The 14899-nt window shown below is 35.9% G+C and overlaps 1 long non-coding RNA gene across 1 annotated transcript in view; it reads right to left on the bottom strand.

Moving 5' to 3' along the window:
- Positions 1–14325, bottom strand: part of LOC135416759 (uncharacterized) — a 111359-nt gene extending 97034 nt beyond the window's left edge. The window contains exons 1-2 of the long non-coding RNA XR_010431704.1: positions 14169–14325; positions 13659–13711 (exon numbers count right to left, since the gene is read on the bottom strand). This is a non-coding gene — a long non-coding RNA (uncharacterized LOC135416759). The remainder of the gene's footprint in view (positions 1–13658; positions 13712–14168) is intronic.
- Positions 14326–14899: the final 574 nt, after the last annotated feature.

Raw genomic sequence — 14899 nt, 5'->3', positions numbered from 1 at the left:
TGAGACTGGACTATGTCAAAATTTTAAAGCTGCTTACAAGCACAAGATACATTATCTGAAATGCTTGAATAATTGATGGGCACTGCAATGACCATCCAGGTTGTAAGAGGGTAAGAATGTAACAGGATGCTGCCCACCTAAAACTGAACTGGGGGAAGAATCAAGCATGTTCCTTGGAACAATACTAAACCCTGGATATCTGTTCTCTTCAGGTGACGTTTACTCCATATATTGGTGTTTGCAAAATTCAGCAGTGAATCCTTTTTACTCTTTTATATGAAGACACAGACACATACGAGGACAAATTTGAGCATTTTTTACTGTTTTCCTTTTTTTTTTCTTTCTAAGTAAGTGAATTTCTAAAAGTTAGGAGAACTTCTTGCTTCAACAAGGATCTCAGAATTTAGTCATATCCAGACCTTAAGCAAGCTGGTACTTTATATATGGACTACAGAGGAAATGGATACTTGGTTATACTGCTTTGTCAGGCACCTTTTTAATGAAAAAAAAATCAGTGCTTTGTTCCTAAAAGTAAGGCAACAGTCTTTCAAAATCTCATCCTAAACTGACATAGAAATCCATGGTGAGAAGTTTTTATACTCTACCTTGGTTTTATCAGTTTTTGATTTCCTTCTGTTCTGGCTCTTTCCTTTTCTAACTTCTACCTCATCTTTGATTTTCTCTCTCTTGCCTATAGCCACTTTTTTTTTTTTTTTTTTGGCTTGGATTCCCGTTGCAGGAGATAAAAACCCAAGTGCAACTCAAAGCATTAATTCATAGTCTGACAGGATATTCACAGTCTTCAGCTAGCCATGGTGGATTAACATTCAAACTAATATATAAAGAGTTACAGAAAAAATAAAACAATGGTCTACAGTATCAACTTGTGTTGAAGACCAATAAAGCTTAGTTAAGTCTGGTAAAAGATATGAGCATCTGCAAGCCACAGAAATGTTAGGGAAAATAGTTATGTTATCACTTGCTGATCAACAGTTAGTCTAAAAAAGGGCAAAACACCAAAACAACCAAGCCCCAAACAAAAAAAAAAAAAAAAAAAGAGGGTTGTAGAGGGTGAAAGCTCAGACACGAAAAGGAGACAAGGAAGAGCCATAGCAGGAACACACGGGTCGTACGTAACACATGCTTTGGAAAATTGAACCATTCAGGGTCCTTGCTAGTGAGACAATTCCACCAGAGCACAGAAAGCAACCACATAAAAAACCCCTGTATTGGAACATTAAGTTCCAATACATTTCATGACTTATAAGCTGATTCTCTTTTCACTTTTACATACAACTGCGTGTGCAGTCCAGCAGGAGTGTCACAGTCCCCACAGAATTCTGCACACTTTTTTACATCTAAAGTTACACATACTTGGACTCTGGCAACAAAGCCATCTTAAGGAGTCCTTGCCACCATAGTCAGCTGCTTCTTTTATCCCTTCTATTCATCTGATACAACTGTTGTATCTGATATAACTCATCTGAGTGTGGTCGCAAGCTGGTGGACTGAATATATTGTGGTTAAAAATGACGCTGTTAAAGCAACCCCTTTAAATATCCCTGTAAACCAAATCATTTAATCATTGATCTTGTTACCTGAATGGTTTTCTAAACTACTGTCCCAGACTGAGGGGAATTAGAAGATTATTAGGGGAAAGAACTACAAGCAGCCAATAGATGCAGTGTATGGCCTCTTGAAAAGCAAATTTCAGTCAAACCCCTTGCACTGTGGCATTGCATCCAGAACACAAACTTCTTAGAGACAATCTCATCCTCAGAGGAAAGCAACTACAGCAAATAAAAATTCATTAATAAAGTTAGTTTTTTATATTTAAACAGTAAACTCTAAGTTCCACTCAATAAATATTCATATCAATAAGCAGGTATACACAAGGACTAATTTTCACACATGATGCTGAAGTCAAATATCATAAAAAGTATCCATCTAAATTAAGAACTTCAAAGGTCTCTAAATTATACATTCTTTCACTAAAAAGAAGTTGTTTTTAGAGATTAGTTGATGTTTTTCTTTTAATAAAGATTTTTTTTTCTATTTGTAAACAGAGACCTTATTCATAATTCAGAATAAAATTTAATCAGGCTATTACAGATTTATGTTTTCTTCCAGTGTTTTCTGAAAGATCACTATGTATTTGTATGTGCAGTATGACATACAAAGGGAGAAAGTCGAGAGTTCATTCCTATGATTCTTTATCAGACACTCTTTTCTATTTCTTAAAAACTAATTAGAATACTTTGTCCACTGGGAAAAGGAATAATTGGACATATCTGCCCTCACTGTGCCATGTCACAAAGTGAAAAATCCTCACTAATGGTTCCTGAAACACCAATCTGAGGTAGGTGGCATTAGATGATTCACAGAAGACAACCATCTCTGTAGATTAATTATTTTTATTTTGTTCAAACTTGGCTGATTTATTTTGAACTAGTCATGGGGTAGTTAATAAATGTCATTCACTTCATTAAAAAACAAAGTTCTCATCTGTTGTAAATAGTAATCAAAGCACATGTAAGAGAGCAAAAGAAGTGCTGTCTGTAGAAGTGCTGTCTCTGCTTAGTAATACAAATCACCAGGAAATTAAGATTTAAAATGGTATATAGACTTTTCAAGGAATTGTGCCGAGCTTCACTTTCCTGATAATGTGGAAAAGCTTGCATTCATAGAGAAAAATAATAACAACAAAAAGAATCACCCAACCCAACCTCGATTCTGATCTGCCAGGTGACTGTAGCACACAGCCAACCACCCAGCAGAGATGGGCTGCCACCACTTCCAGACTGAGCACTGAGGCAGGGACAGGTAGAAGAACTGTTAGTCTGGGAATCACACCCAGGCTCAGGCACTGAGCTGCACAGGAAGATATGGCATTAACTGGGTTTGGGGGTGAGGAAAAAGAGCTCGGGCCTGTCTAGAAGGTCTTTGCCTGGTGGTTTAGCAGCGACTGCACAGAGTTTACAAGAACTCAGCTGTTTCATTTCGACACTTAATTCAAGCACCTAACACTCTCTTACAGCCATCTATAAACACCCTCACTGAAGAGATAGCTGAGGCTTTGAGAGATTTAAGGCCCAACACAAAAACTGAAAGTCATATGGAAGACAGAAGTATACTTGAGATAATTGGACACTTAGGCTTTATTTGATGGCTTGCATGTGGAAGATAATTCCACAATACACGGCTTTAAAAGCTGAACTGACATGAATTTTCATCTCTCCTATCCTCACAATCTCATTTTTATCCCCACAACCTGTTCTGCCTCCTCTCTTCTGCCAAAACAATTGCTTTAGACCACATGATCCACTATAAGTAAGTTTCCTTATAGCCAGGGTTTAAAAGACTACTACTAATAATAGGTTTTTAAAGTTTTCCTTAAAATTAAACTCCATTTGACTACCTTAGGTGAGGGTGACTATCGCACACTGGATTTTGATTACTCCAGAGTATTCAGTGTAGAATAGATTTATTTCGCTGTGCAAATCAGAACATTTCCCAAGTCTCATCTAACCCTACCAGAAAGAAAGAACGGAGAAAAAATTACTTGTTCTTAGAATGCAGTCCTTTTTTTTGCTAGAAGGGCCTGCTTGTTAAAAAAAAAAAAAATAAAAAAAAAATCACTATTTGTTGACCTTTTATCCCCTGCATGATACTTCTGTCTTGCTGAATGACCTGCTACTGGCTGCATACATTGTGCACACTGAAGGTTCCCAATCCCATGAAAAGTGAGACTTGGGCATCCACTGTATCGCCTGGGCACTTTCACCTAAAAGATGCAGTTTAACCCTCATGGATTAAATCTATTTTACCATAACCAAAAGCCAAGATAAACCAATTTCACCAAATGACTGTCAAACCATTTCTAACTCTTATGACTGATATAAAATACTTCCCAAAGCAAGGGACACTTCTCAGTGGCTTTAGCGTAAGTGAAGAGTAAACTCTTTGTTTTCCTTTGCCAAAGAAAGCAAATTACCCGAGACTGGGCAGAACAATAGAATCATCCTCTCATTTCAAGTGCAGTTATAGCTTGAGACTGCTTTTCTTCAGCATCTGAATAAACTCTGGTGAAATTTCCCACCCTACTTTAGATACCCTCTTGGCATTGAAAAATCCACTTATTATTATAATGTTCCATTTTGGTGAGATTTTTTTCATATACATAAAGTATTTGAATAGATTTCTTAAATGCGTAACAATATTAGTAATGAAAAATATTATGAAATATGAATAAACTTGTTCTTACCTCTTTGCTCAAGGTTGCCCTCATACCTTAAATGTTTGTTTTCAGACTCTAAACATTAAGAGAGAGAGCACTTTAACAAACCAATAAGAAATGTGACTACCATATGATGAGAAAAATTTACCATATCGTAAAAAGAGAAAATAAAAGCTGTATGACATTGTTACAGTGGATTTCTGAGCTGATGGCTTCTGTATATGAACCAGAAAACAAAAATTAAAACAATTTGCTTTAGATAAATTGTTTCAAATGACTGGTGTTAAAATACTAAGACATTGTACAAAAAGTAAAATAATTCAAAAGAAAAACAATGTACTTGCTGTATAACTTTAATAACCTTAAGAAAGAATCTTAATACTCGCATTTTATTAGTTGTGCTTAACATCTCAGGATTTACAGGTAGCCATCTTACATGGAATAAATACAAGGTCTAAATATTAAATCAGAAAGAAACAAAAACCTTGCAATAGTGAGCATGAGCCTCACATGAACACCAGATTAACAGCAGCTGTGTGCTGCCTTTGGGAGGAGCCTCTTCCATCATCTAATCTCCATTATAAATCTCAACACAAAGATGGCACACAGCTTTTACCCTAATTTTGTTACTTTAAAGGTAACTAAATTAGTCTAATTCTCTACCCTCTTGTAAATTTTGCCTCTGAGTTGAAAAGTTAACTGATGTTTTAGGTTCTGTTCTATAATTACTCTTTTTAATTCTTCTGTGTTTGATAGATTTATTTTGTCCTAAACTAAGCTAAAACATTATGACACATAACTTACAAAGTGTGCATTTCAGTAAGACCTAATATAAGAGTCTATTAGCATTCCTACTTCCATCAGATTTCTCTGCAGGCCCTACTCAGTCTCTGAGTGAGGTCTCTGGACAAGGTATTTGTACAAAAAGGTTGATTAGAAGCATGTTTAACACCCTATTATCATCTCCTGTTCCTTTTGCCTTTTAGATATCTCTATATTTTAATATAAATAAATAAATCAATCTAGCCTTTGAGAACTGGTTGCTATGTGGTCTGAATCATGTTCCTTCCTACTGTAACTCCTCATGTCCCCTAAGACACTAATCACAAACTAAATAAAAAATGACAGACACCTCCATTTCTCAGGTCTTCATGCCCCCAGAAGGCATTTAACAGTGTACAAAGGCAACAAAGGAAACCTATTTTGATAGAACATCCCTGGGTTTAGTCCTCAAGGAACAAACAGGATTAGATACCTAGAAAACAGAATATCTCCCTAGAGCTGCCCTCCTATTTCTTCAGCTTTGCAGATTTACTGGCTGGATGCTGAAGCCAAAATTTATTTGTCTTTCAGTTTTTAACTGATAGCCTGGAAAGGGGAGTTGGGGTGGGAACCAAAGGTATTATAAGAATACTTTTAAGAGTATGACTCACATTATAAAGTGAATGGGGGCTGAGCAAAGAACATTAAAATAACCAAACCTAGGTTCTATAAAAATTTGAGTGCTCTCATCTCTTGTTAGCTTTCAGAAGAACTTAGGGTGCTTAGGCCCTAGAATAGTATCTCAGCTGTCGTTAGGACATAGAGAACAAAGCAGTACCAGAAAAAAGTAAAACAGAGCGAGAAAAAGCAAGAAAATAATTCCTTCTCCACAAAAGCAGTCCTGTTAAAACAGACAAACAAACATCACAACACAAATCTATCAAAATAATTTAATATTAATCATATACTGAAAATTGCTGCTCTATATCGGCTTCTGGGCTTCTTTTGACATAATGGTAAAAAAAAAAAAAGAAGCCTTTGGTTATTTACAGATAAGATCTGAAAAGGTCTCAGATAGTCTTCAGGTTCTTTTTCAAAGTAGAAGGGTTTTTCTTGATGTAAATTTACCTGACATAATTCTCTACTGAATAATACCTTTCTATCATTCACTGAAAAAAACAGCTGAGTCAAATCCTCCAGTACTACTGCTGTCTAAATAAAATGGGCCACTGGACCGTTCAAAAAGTCTTTCCCTCAGACTCATCTTCTTTTATATTGTTTGAGACTTAGAGGGTCTACTGTGTTCTACACTCTCGAGGAATTACCATTTAAGAACAATCAAGTCTCATATTTGACCTATGAAACTAATATTTTAATATCATATCTCTAAAGATACAAATGCATGACCTCATCACAGACATACCAGAGCAGTCACTACTGGCAGATTCAGTAACCAATGAAGTTTCTCAATTGTCTGTGCTCATTCCCTAGACATACATGAGACTGACTCCCTTGTCCTCTCTCATGGAATTTTTTTTATGCAAAGCAAATGTAACTGGCAGGATTATCAAGTCATAAATTTCAATTAAGCCTTCTATTTTTTCTCAGTGAAAGCAGGGGTGCCCGCTCCTTTGTTACATCAGAGTTTTTGCTGGTGTACCACTCCCTGCTGGTTCATCTGTAAATAAATGCAGCAAAGATTTAGCAACACCTTCAGTTTAGTTGTAGGTGTAATTTCAATTGGAGGTGGTAGCCACTCCATGCAAGGGATAATTCTGGTGAAAAGTGGATGGCTTAAAAGAGGTTTTTATGCAAACATTAGCATTCACATGCTCCAGAACAGCTGAAGTACCTGCAAGAAACCAACCTCCACTGCAGTGTCTGAATGTATCAGTAACTCATAGGTCAGAAGGACAGCTCTCAGCTTTCTGGACTGGAAACACTGTAGGTGTTATGGAAGCAAGAGAGCTGACCCAACCAGTATGTTGCTGGAATAAAGCATCCCAGGGTCCTGCTTCCTTAGGGTTCATCTGCCAGTGCTATATTTCAGGTGAAGGGTTTTAAATTTTGTTTCGTTATGCACTAATATCTAGCTATATAAACTTTTATATAGAAACACATGCACACATACACAGGAAGACTTAAAAGCAAAATCACAAAAAAAACCTGCACTCTACTCAAAGCTATCTTTTTGTTGGTTGTGTACCAAGAAATCTCAGCCAAAATATGTTATATGTATTGCTAGAGTTAATATAACCAACGGCAAAATTCCAAGAGCTGCATGCTAACACAGTAATACAGCAGATTAAAAAAGGAGGTTTCTGTCTTTGTAATTATGTTCCATACTGTTCACAGTAAATGCGAGACATTGACCAAATTTCAAACCATTTAGCATTTGATTACATGAGCCACGTAATTTGGGAAATGAAAATACCCACCACTCTGCTTCCTGTTTTTTGGGGAGGTGATCGCTTTGTGGATGAGACTTGACAAAGACACTAATGCCCATCTAGAAAGGAGCAAGTGGAAGACAGAGATGCTGAGAGTCTGTGTATCCCAATTATCACATCTGCTATGCCAATACACCTCTTACGAGCATGCACGTCATTTTATCTCAAATGGTCAGTGTTGTTCTATAGAAAACAGTGGGGGCTATGACTTTTCTAGCAGCAGGAATGGTGTCCTGAGCAGGAATAGGTGTGGGCTAGAAACAAAGACCCACGTGACCAAGATGACACAAAAGCTGATGAGCAACTGTAAATAGGAGCTCCAGGACAAGCTGGGTTTATGCCCATCAGTCCTGCACGCAACCGAAAACCACAAACATTCAAATCAGGTTATTTCATCTTTGGTCAGTTTTCTTATTTATTTTTAAAATTAATATTTCTGTAGTTCAGTAGTTTGGTAATTAAAGAGTAAGGAGTGTTTGGATTATTCCACTGTAGACAGCTCTTTCCTAATGGACTAACTTTAATGATAATAAAAGTGAGTACTGCTCATTTCTTCGAGCTTTGAGGAGAGAAAATTGTGGGCCAGAATTAAGCCATACTGGTACTTAAGTCCTTGCATTACAATATGTGACACGTGCTCACATTGTCCTAAAACCAAAAGGAGTCAGGACTTTCCCTCAGTTTATCTGTTTCCAAATAGTTGCAATAGATGGGAAGTGTTCTGGAAAATAATACAAAACAAAAATTAAACCCAAAGCTTGTGAAGAGTTTTAATAATACCAACCAGCAGCACTCAGCTTTATTTAAAAACTCCTATTTCTCTGTTGCTTTAAAGTGGAATCTAGCTTTCCTAGTTTCCTTTTTACACACTGCTATTTATGAATTTGATGTGGTAGTTGGCTTGACAGATGATAGGACTGTTTGCAAGTTACTCATGTTTGGATCCGTATGTGAAAACTTCTATCCTTTTTTTAAGCACTAACCTCATCTTTTTTTTAATTATTTTTATTTTTTTCTTTTAATGAAAGCAGAACTACCCTGGCTTTTTTTTTTTTTTTCTCTAATTAATCTTCCTTAAACATACGGCAGCAACTCAACGATTATAAACGACCCCTAAACTCGCTGTGTATATTAAGGCCTAAAGCTAATCTCATGGGGTTTTAAATTTAGTTTCGTTTTTCTATAAAAAGTCTGACTATTGTAAAATTATTTTAAATTACTCGATGTACTGCTGGAATGCTGTGCGTGTGAGTGCCTTCGTGTGCATGCCGGGGCCAAGGACAGAGCCAGAATTGCGTATTTCTCATCCAAGGGAGAATACAGACAGCGAGAAAGATGTAGCACGGTATGTTCTTGTCAGAGATCACACACAAACTGCCTAAAACACAGCTTATGATCCTCCCACAATGGGATATTTTTACTATCCTTAATGACGCCAGGCAGGTGTTTACAGTTATGATGTATGTCCGTCTAAAGTTGGAATTAAGCACAGACACAAAATAGCAACGCTTGACGCACTAGACCATGACATACTGTACGCACTGCAATTAAAATAAACTCTACTCCTGATCTTTTTTTCTTTTCTTCTTTTTTTTTTTTTTTTTATGAGGCAACAAGAAAAGCTATGAAGATGCTTTCTGGTTTGTGGAAAGCTGCAAACTATTCTGAGAAGCATAAAAATATAATTTGCGGAATGAACTATATTTCTCTAAAACACCTTTTCAGCCTTGGCTCGCTCTTTGCCAGGTGATTTTGGAGGAGGAGGAAGGAAGGGAGCTTTCCATCTGTTGAGGTGTTAGGATTCTAAACACGTCCCTAAGTTAATTTTGACTCTTTAAAGTGTGAGATAAGTTAATATACTCTAAACCAATACATCATGTCAATCAACAGCGCTTTTCTCAATATCAGCCCACTCATTTCCGCCGCCTGCTTGCTGGCTCTAGAGGCTTCTTGCTCTAAAACTATGCTTCCCCTAAGAAATGAAATGTTCAGGGGGTATCAACAAATCATAGATGTCTCTAATAAAATAAACATGAATAGCGTGAATGGAAATAGAGAGGCTGACATTGTTTGTTCCCTTATTGTGTTTATGTAGTATTTTACCTAAATATTTGCAAACATTCAGAAATACAAAGTAACACTTTTTTTTTTTTAAAAAAAGCAGAAGGCAAAAAATATTATAAAGAAACATCATCTATTTTATAAAATAACACTAAAATAGATACATCCCACGATATCTTTTTTCTGCATCTATTTCCAGTCTTTTCAAAACAGGCATAGAAGTCTCTGAAGTATATTAACATTTGCCAGATACTATAAATCCAAAATATTTGGAATATTGTATCATCATCCTGTCAGAATGTATGATCAAACTTACTAAGTCTAGGTTTGTCTATTCCAATGTACTTTCCTGAAGGAATCGAAGAATGCAGTGAGCATACAATGTTATGCTTTAAGAATCTAGAGACTTACAGAACCTTGAAGTTTTACCTGGACCATCAGGTTTAGTAGGAAATTCAGGAAACATAGTCCATAAATCTGCCTAATCCCTCTACATATTTGTTCTCTCCAGTGTTCTGTGATAATGGGTTCTACAAATATAAATAGTGCAAAAATCAATTTCTTCCATTAACTAGAAATTTATTTACAAACTAAAAATTTTAGTCAGTATATCAGTTTGCATATACACATATCCTTCTACCTTGTCTCCTACCTCTTCTCCAAGCTGCAAAAATGTAATTCATTATGGTTCACCTTACAGTCCATATGAAAGATATTCCATGCTTTTGATCAATCAAGGACTTTCTAGTTTTGCTAGATTCTTTTCTTAAATTAATCAAACAAAATTACATGCAGTATTCAAAATTTAAATTTACCAAATGGCACAACTTTACAAACTGATTGATCCAGCAGTACATATTATTTTCCTGATTTGCTTTAAACTCCTGTGCTAGTAATACCTAATATTCTATTTGCTTTTTGACCAGTGATGAACACTGGGCTAATTTTTTAGAGAACTATTAATAATTATTCCCAGTAGGAATTACCCAAGTAAAGGGTAGAAAAAGGAAGTGAGCATTAGTAAGCACAGTATAACACCAGAGAACATCTAGTTTATTACTGAAGTGTCAACTTAAGCATTTAAATAGCTGAAGAAAAATAATACTCTCTAGTAAATATTGTTTTTTCACTTCTCCCCTCCCCATGTTTTAACATAAAAAGGATAAAAAGCAAAAGCAAAACCAACACTGCTCCCATCACCTCCCCACCCTACCCCATTCTCCCTCCAGAAAGTCAAGCAGCCCTAATACTAATTTCAATATGAGCCTCTGATGCAGCAACATCTTGGGGACATGTCTAACTTTCAGGATGAGTCACAACACTGTGACTCAGAATCAATAGTAATTTTAATGTGCAAAAAAAAATTAAAATGTCTCAAGATCCTTACTTAGTTAGCATCCTGTTTCACTAGGTGTTGCCTTATGGTTTTACTGGTAGAAAGAACAGAAGCTCAGCTGCCTTGATAAAGTGGTCATGGAAGAGAACTTTCCCCTGTGGAATCCATGGAGTCTTGAAACAGTGGAGATTTATATACACCCAAAGGTCAACAGACTCCACACTGCTAGCAAGAAAATAATGCAGATTTTTTTTTTTTTTATCAAAATGAAACAGTATCCTAAAATAACTTGAAATAATCATATAAGTTTGCCCTATTTCTTTTTGTTTCTTTCCACTAAACACGTACCTCTAAATTGTCAGCTTACCATCTGTTTCACATAATGAGTTCAAAGTTGTGTTCAGGTACCCATTCTGTCTGTTTTCCCACTTATTGCAAATCCCATGCAAAAAATCCTATGGCATTGTCTCCAATGCATTCACAATGAGACCCAAGGTTACATACTGAAGCATGTAAATTTATGTTGTTGTTTTCTACCTTGTAGCAAGCAGAATATTCCTTCAAGTTTTAAAAATGTCACCATCTTCTGCTTGCACAAATGCAATACAGGAAATTTCACATGCTCCCCAGGGACTAGCTTGGATTCCTGCTGGAAAGGAACTGATATGAAGTTGATAGAGGTGACTGGCAAACCCTAATAATTATCAATCTGAAATTGAAGGATGAAAAGGAAATGCACATTATTGGAACTTAGAAAGAAACAGATCCTAAGTAATAGTGTTCCAGGCAGACCTGAAAATTATTGATTTTTTTAGGATGGGGACAGAGCATTCAGAATTCATTTCTTTAGCAATTTAGAATATTGTTTTGCTTTTATTTATTTAGAAGAGATAAACATATACATACATAAATATATTAGTAGCAAATATTATCTCTTTATTTTGACAAAGAGAAATGAGCATAGGCTTGTGATCTAAAGATAGAAGTTTAAAATAATAATAATAATAATAATTAATAATAATAACAATAATAATGATAATGGGGAGGAGAGGGGCAGGGAGAGTGATTTCCTTATCTCCTCCAGGAACAAAATAAGACATTTAAGTTTTTTAAGTCTATAAAAGACACAGGTGAAAAGTTGCTTTACCAAGTTTCCTTATTCACCTTTAATATTATAAGTTTAACTAACTTGAGTCATTGAGTGGTTCCCTTCCATCCACAGACTGCTTGCATGGGACTCATCAACCATTTTTAAAGATATCAAGGAGCCTGCTCAGCTGGCCATTTCTTAGATTGGAGAGTTTCCACATGTCCAAAAGCTCCTGTGTTTTGCTGTCCTATGAAGGGAATGCCAACAGAGAAAGGAAAGGCTGTGGTGCAAGACATGCATCACCACCACACTGATGCACTCACAACTGAGATTCCAATGGTATACACCCAACATTTCATCCCCAACAGCTAATCTAGCCTCAGGGGGCCCTGGAGCAATGCAGGGAGTTGGATTAGCTCCTTCACAGAACTGTAAAAGCTTCATGGCCCAGAAAATGTTGGATGGCAGAGGAGCGGTTTTCGTTTCAATAAATGGCCACAGTCATCGAGGGATTTGGAGGATTTCAGTTTCCTCTCGGAATCCTGAAGTGACAAGGGAAACCAAGGGGACCCTCACAGATTTCAGATGCCAAGTATGGGCCAGATTCCTTTGCAGGCAGTCATCAGGCCACATTTCATTGGTTTCAGCCTTCTAATTCAGAGCGGCAAAATAGACATTCCATAAACACTGATGGAAGATATATAAAAATCAATGATGCAACCCATCACAACTTCACTTTGGCATGGTTGCATTTTTGTGCTAAACCACAAAACTCCCCTTTTGTATGATAGTTCCTTGATTTGCCTCATGTAAAACTAGAACAGTATTGATAGTATAGTACTAACTTGAATTACAAGTTCAGTAAGATGTAAACTGAGGTCAAGAAAGGAGAAAGGTCAACCTGACAATTATATCTTACAGCCTATCTGCTTATTGGTTATTTGAACATATTAAAACTATTATGTGTATATATATATATATATTATATGTGTATACATAAAGAAGTATCTCTTATATGTGCTTCTGTATTTCCATCACCTCACCTATAACCTACTGCAAATGTCATGTTGACTGTTAAACTCAAATATATTTTGAGGAAGGCTTTGGTTCTCAACCATTCTTTGCTGCATAATACAGACGTTTTTCTGACTGAAAGCAAATCTGATCACTCATGCTCACAAATCTACCCCTTATTGTTGTGTGTTTGTCTTGTTAATATTTAAATATGCTTTCCCACAATCATGTGGAGGGGGAAAAAAAGCTTTAAGCATTTAAATAAAGCCTTGTAAAAATAACTTCAAGTACCTTGTGATAGGAAAACACTAAGAATCCAATTCTCCCTCTGTCTCTCTGACACACACACACAGTGCAAGTCTCTTAAAGCAACATCACACAGGGAAAATAAAATTTTGAAAATCTAGCAACGACAAAAAGTAATCTTTCATAATCAGAAAATTATTTTTAGATGTTTAAAGAATTCTAGACATAGTATTCCCTGTACAATTCTAAATTCAAACACTGAAGTTACAAAGGTAACTTTTGTTCATAATGTCATGCTGCAAGAATTCTACAAATGATTCCTCAAAACCTCAAATACTTGTGCCTTTGTAAATTGGAAAGCAGGACCAGAGAGTAAACAGCAAAGTGTTCCGTGTATGGAATAGAAAGAATAAAACATCATAGAAATAATAGAAATAAAAGCTGAAGCTACCTGAAACACACTTTATGACTACAGATGGAGTTTACACCTTCAAGAACTTCATCATGAACAGTAGCTGTAAGTGTATAGAACAAATATCTTATCAAATACAGTAAATGAGTGATTCACAGCCTAAATTTCATGTTACTTATTTCAAATTAAATCTAGGAAGTGTCATTGAATAGAAAGCTGATCACAGACAACAAAAAGCTGGCCTACTACATAACATTAAAAAAAGCATGGACATAGGATCACTCTAAATTAACATGGTTTTCAAGCAATCCAAAGCTACAGTGTGAGTTCAAATATAAATTTCCTTGAATCTAATATTGTGTATGGGGCATTCAAATCACCAAAGGCAGCATCTGACTTCGAAACACTCTCTTTCAGATGGAGTCCATTTGGTTCTGATTTTTTATTTTTAATAAAATTTCTGTTGCTCAGCTTTGTCTTTGAACTTGGGCATTCATCTAATTTTGTTCCTATTTGTCCATTTTTTTAAATCAACAATGAAAATGTCCCACAGAACTTACGATCTCAAAAGAGCTCGACATTTTTCTTCCTTGTCTTTAAGATGTAATAAGAATTTTCCATTTCCTTGACTTCAAAGTGTGACTAGTTAAAGATTGATACAGTTGCATGCATATCAGTTCAGCGGCGACAACCTTTGCTTTTGAAATCTAAGCACTTGAGAATTTCTGAAAGAAAATTAGAGTAATTATTACATTATCTTCCAGCACTCGGGAACAGAAGGAGCAGAGTTCATAATGAAAAGTGACTAAGTATAGCGATTAAATTCATTTTAATTCAACAGTACAGGACACATGCAACATCCAATATTAAAAATACACAAATTATCTCTTTGCTTGTCTGTACAAAATTTACATAAACTAATATATGATATAAACTCAGTCTATTTAATAAACTAAACAGGTTGTCTACAGTGTCTTTCAGATATATCTGTGGCATAATGCAGTGTGTTTTCATCAAATAATCCACCAGCACCTTGAATCAAGGGAAAAATATTCCTTCAGCCATAAGGGATTTAATTCCTGGAGTTTTGGAAGTGATTAAGTGCTAGACCATACAACTCATTCACAGGAAATGAAATCCAATACAATTTTATTCCCCTCAACATGTTTACATACGCACTGAACTTCAACTAGCTAGAGTAACCTGACATCTTCTTTAAAATTCACATCACTCAGAAGCAGAACTTCGGCTTCCCAGTGTAGGCAGAGAATGTAAATAAAGTGCTGGTGAT

Source organism: Pseudopipra pipra, chromosome 6 (genome assembly GCF_036250125.1).
Source record: "Pseudopipra pipra isolate bDixPip1 chromosome 6, bDixPip1.hap1, whole genome shotgun sequence".
NCBI classification, from domain to species: domain Eukaryota; kingdom Metazoa; phylum Chordata; class Aves; order Passeriformes; family Pipridae; genus Pseudopipra; species Pseudopipra pipra.
This window is presented reverse-complemented; position numbering and strand designations above follow the sequence as displayed.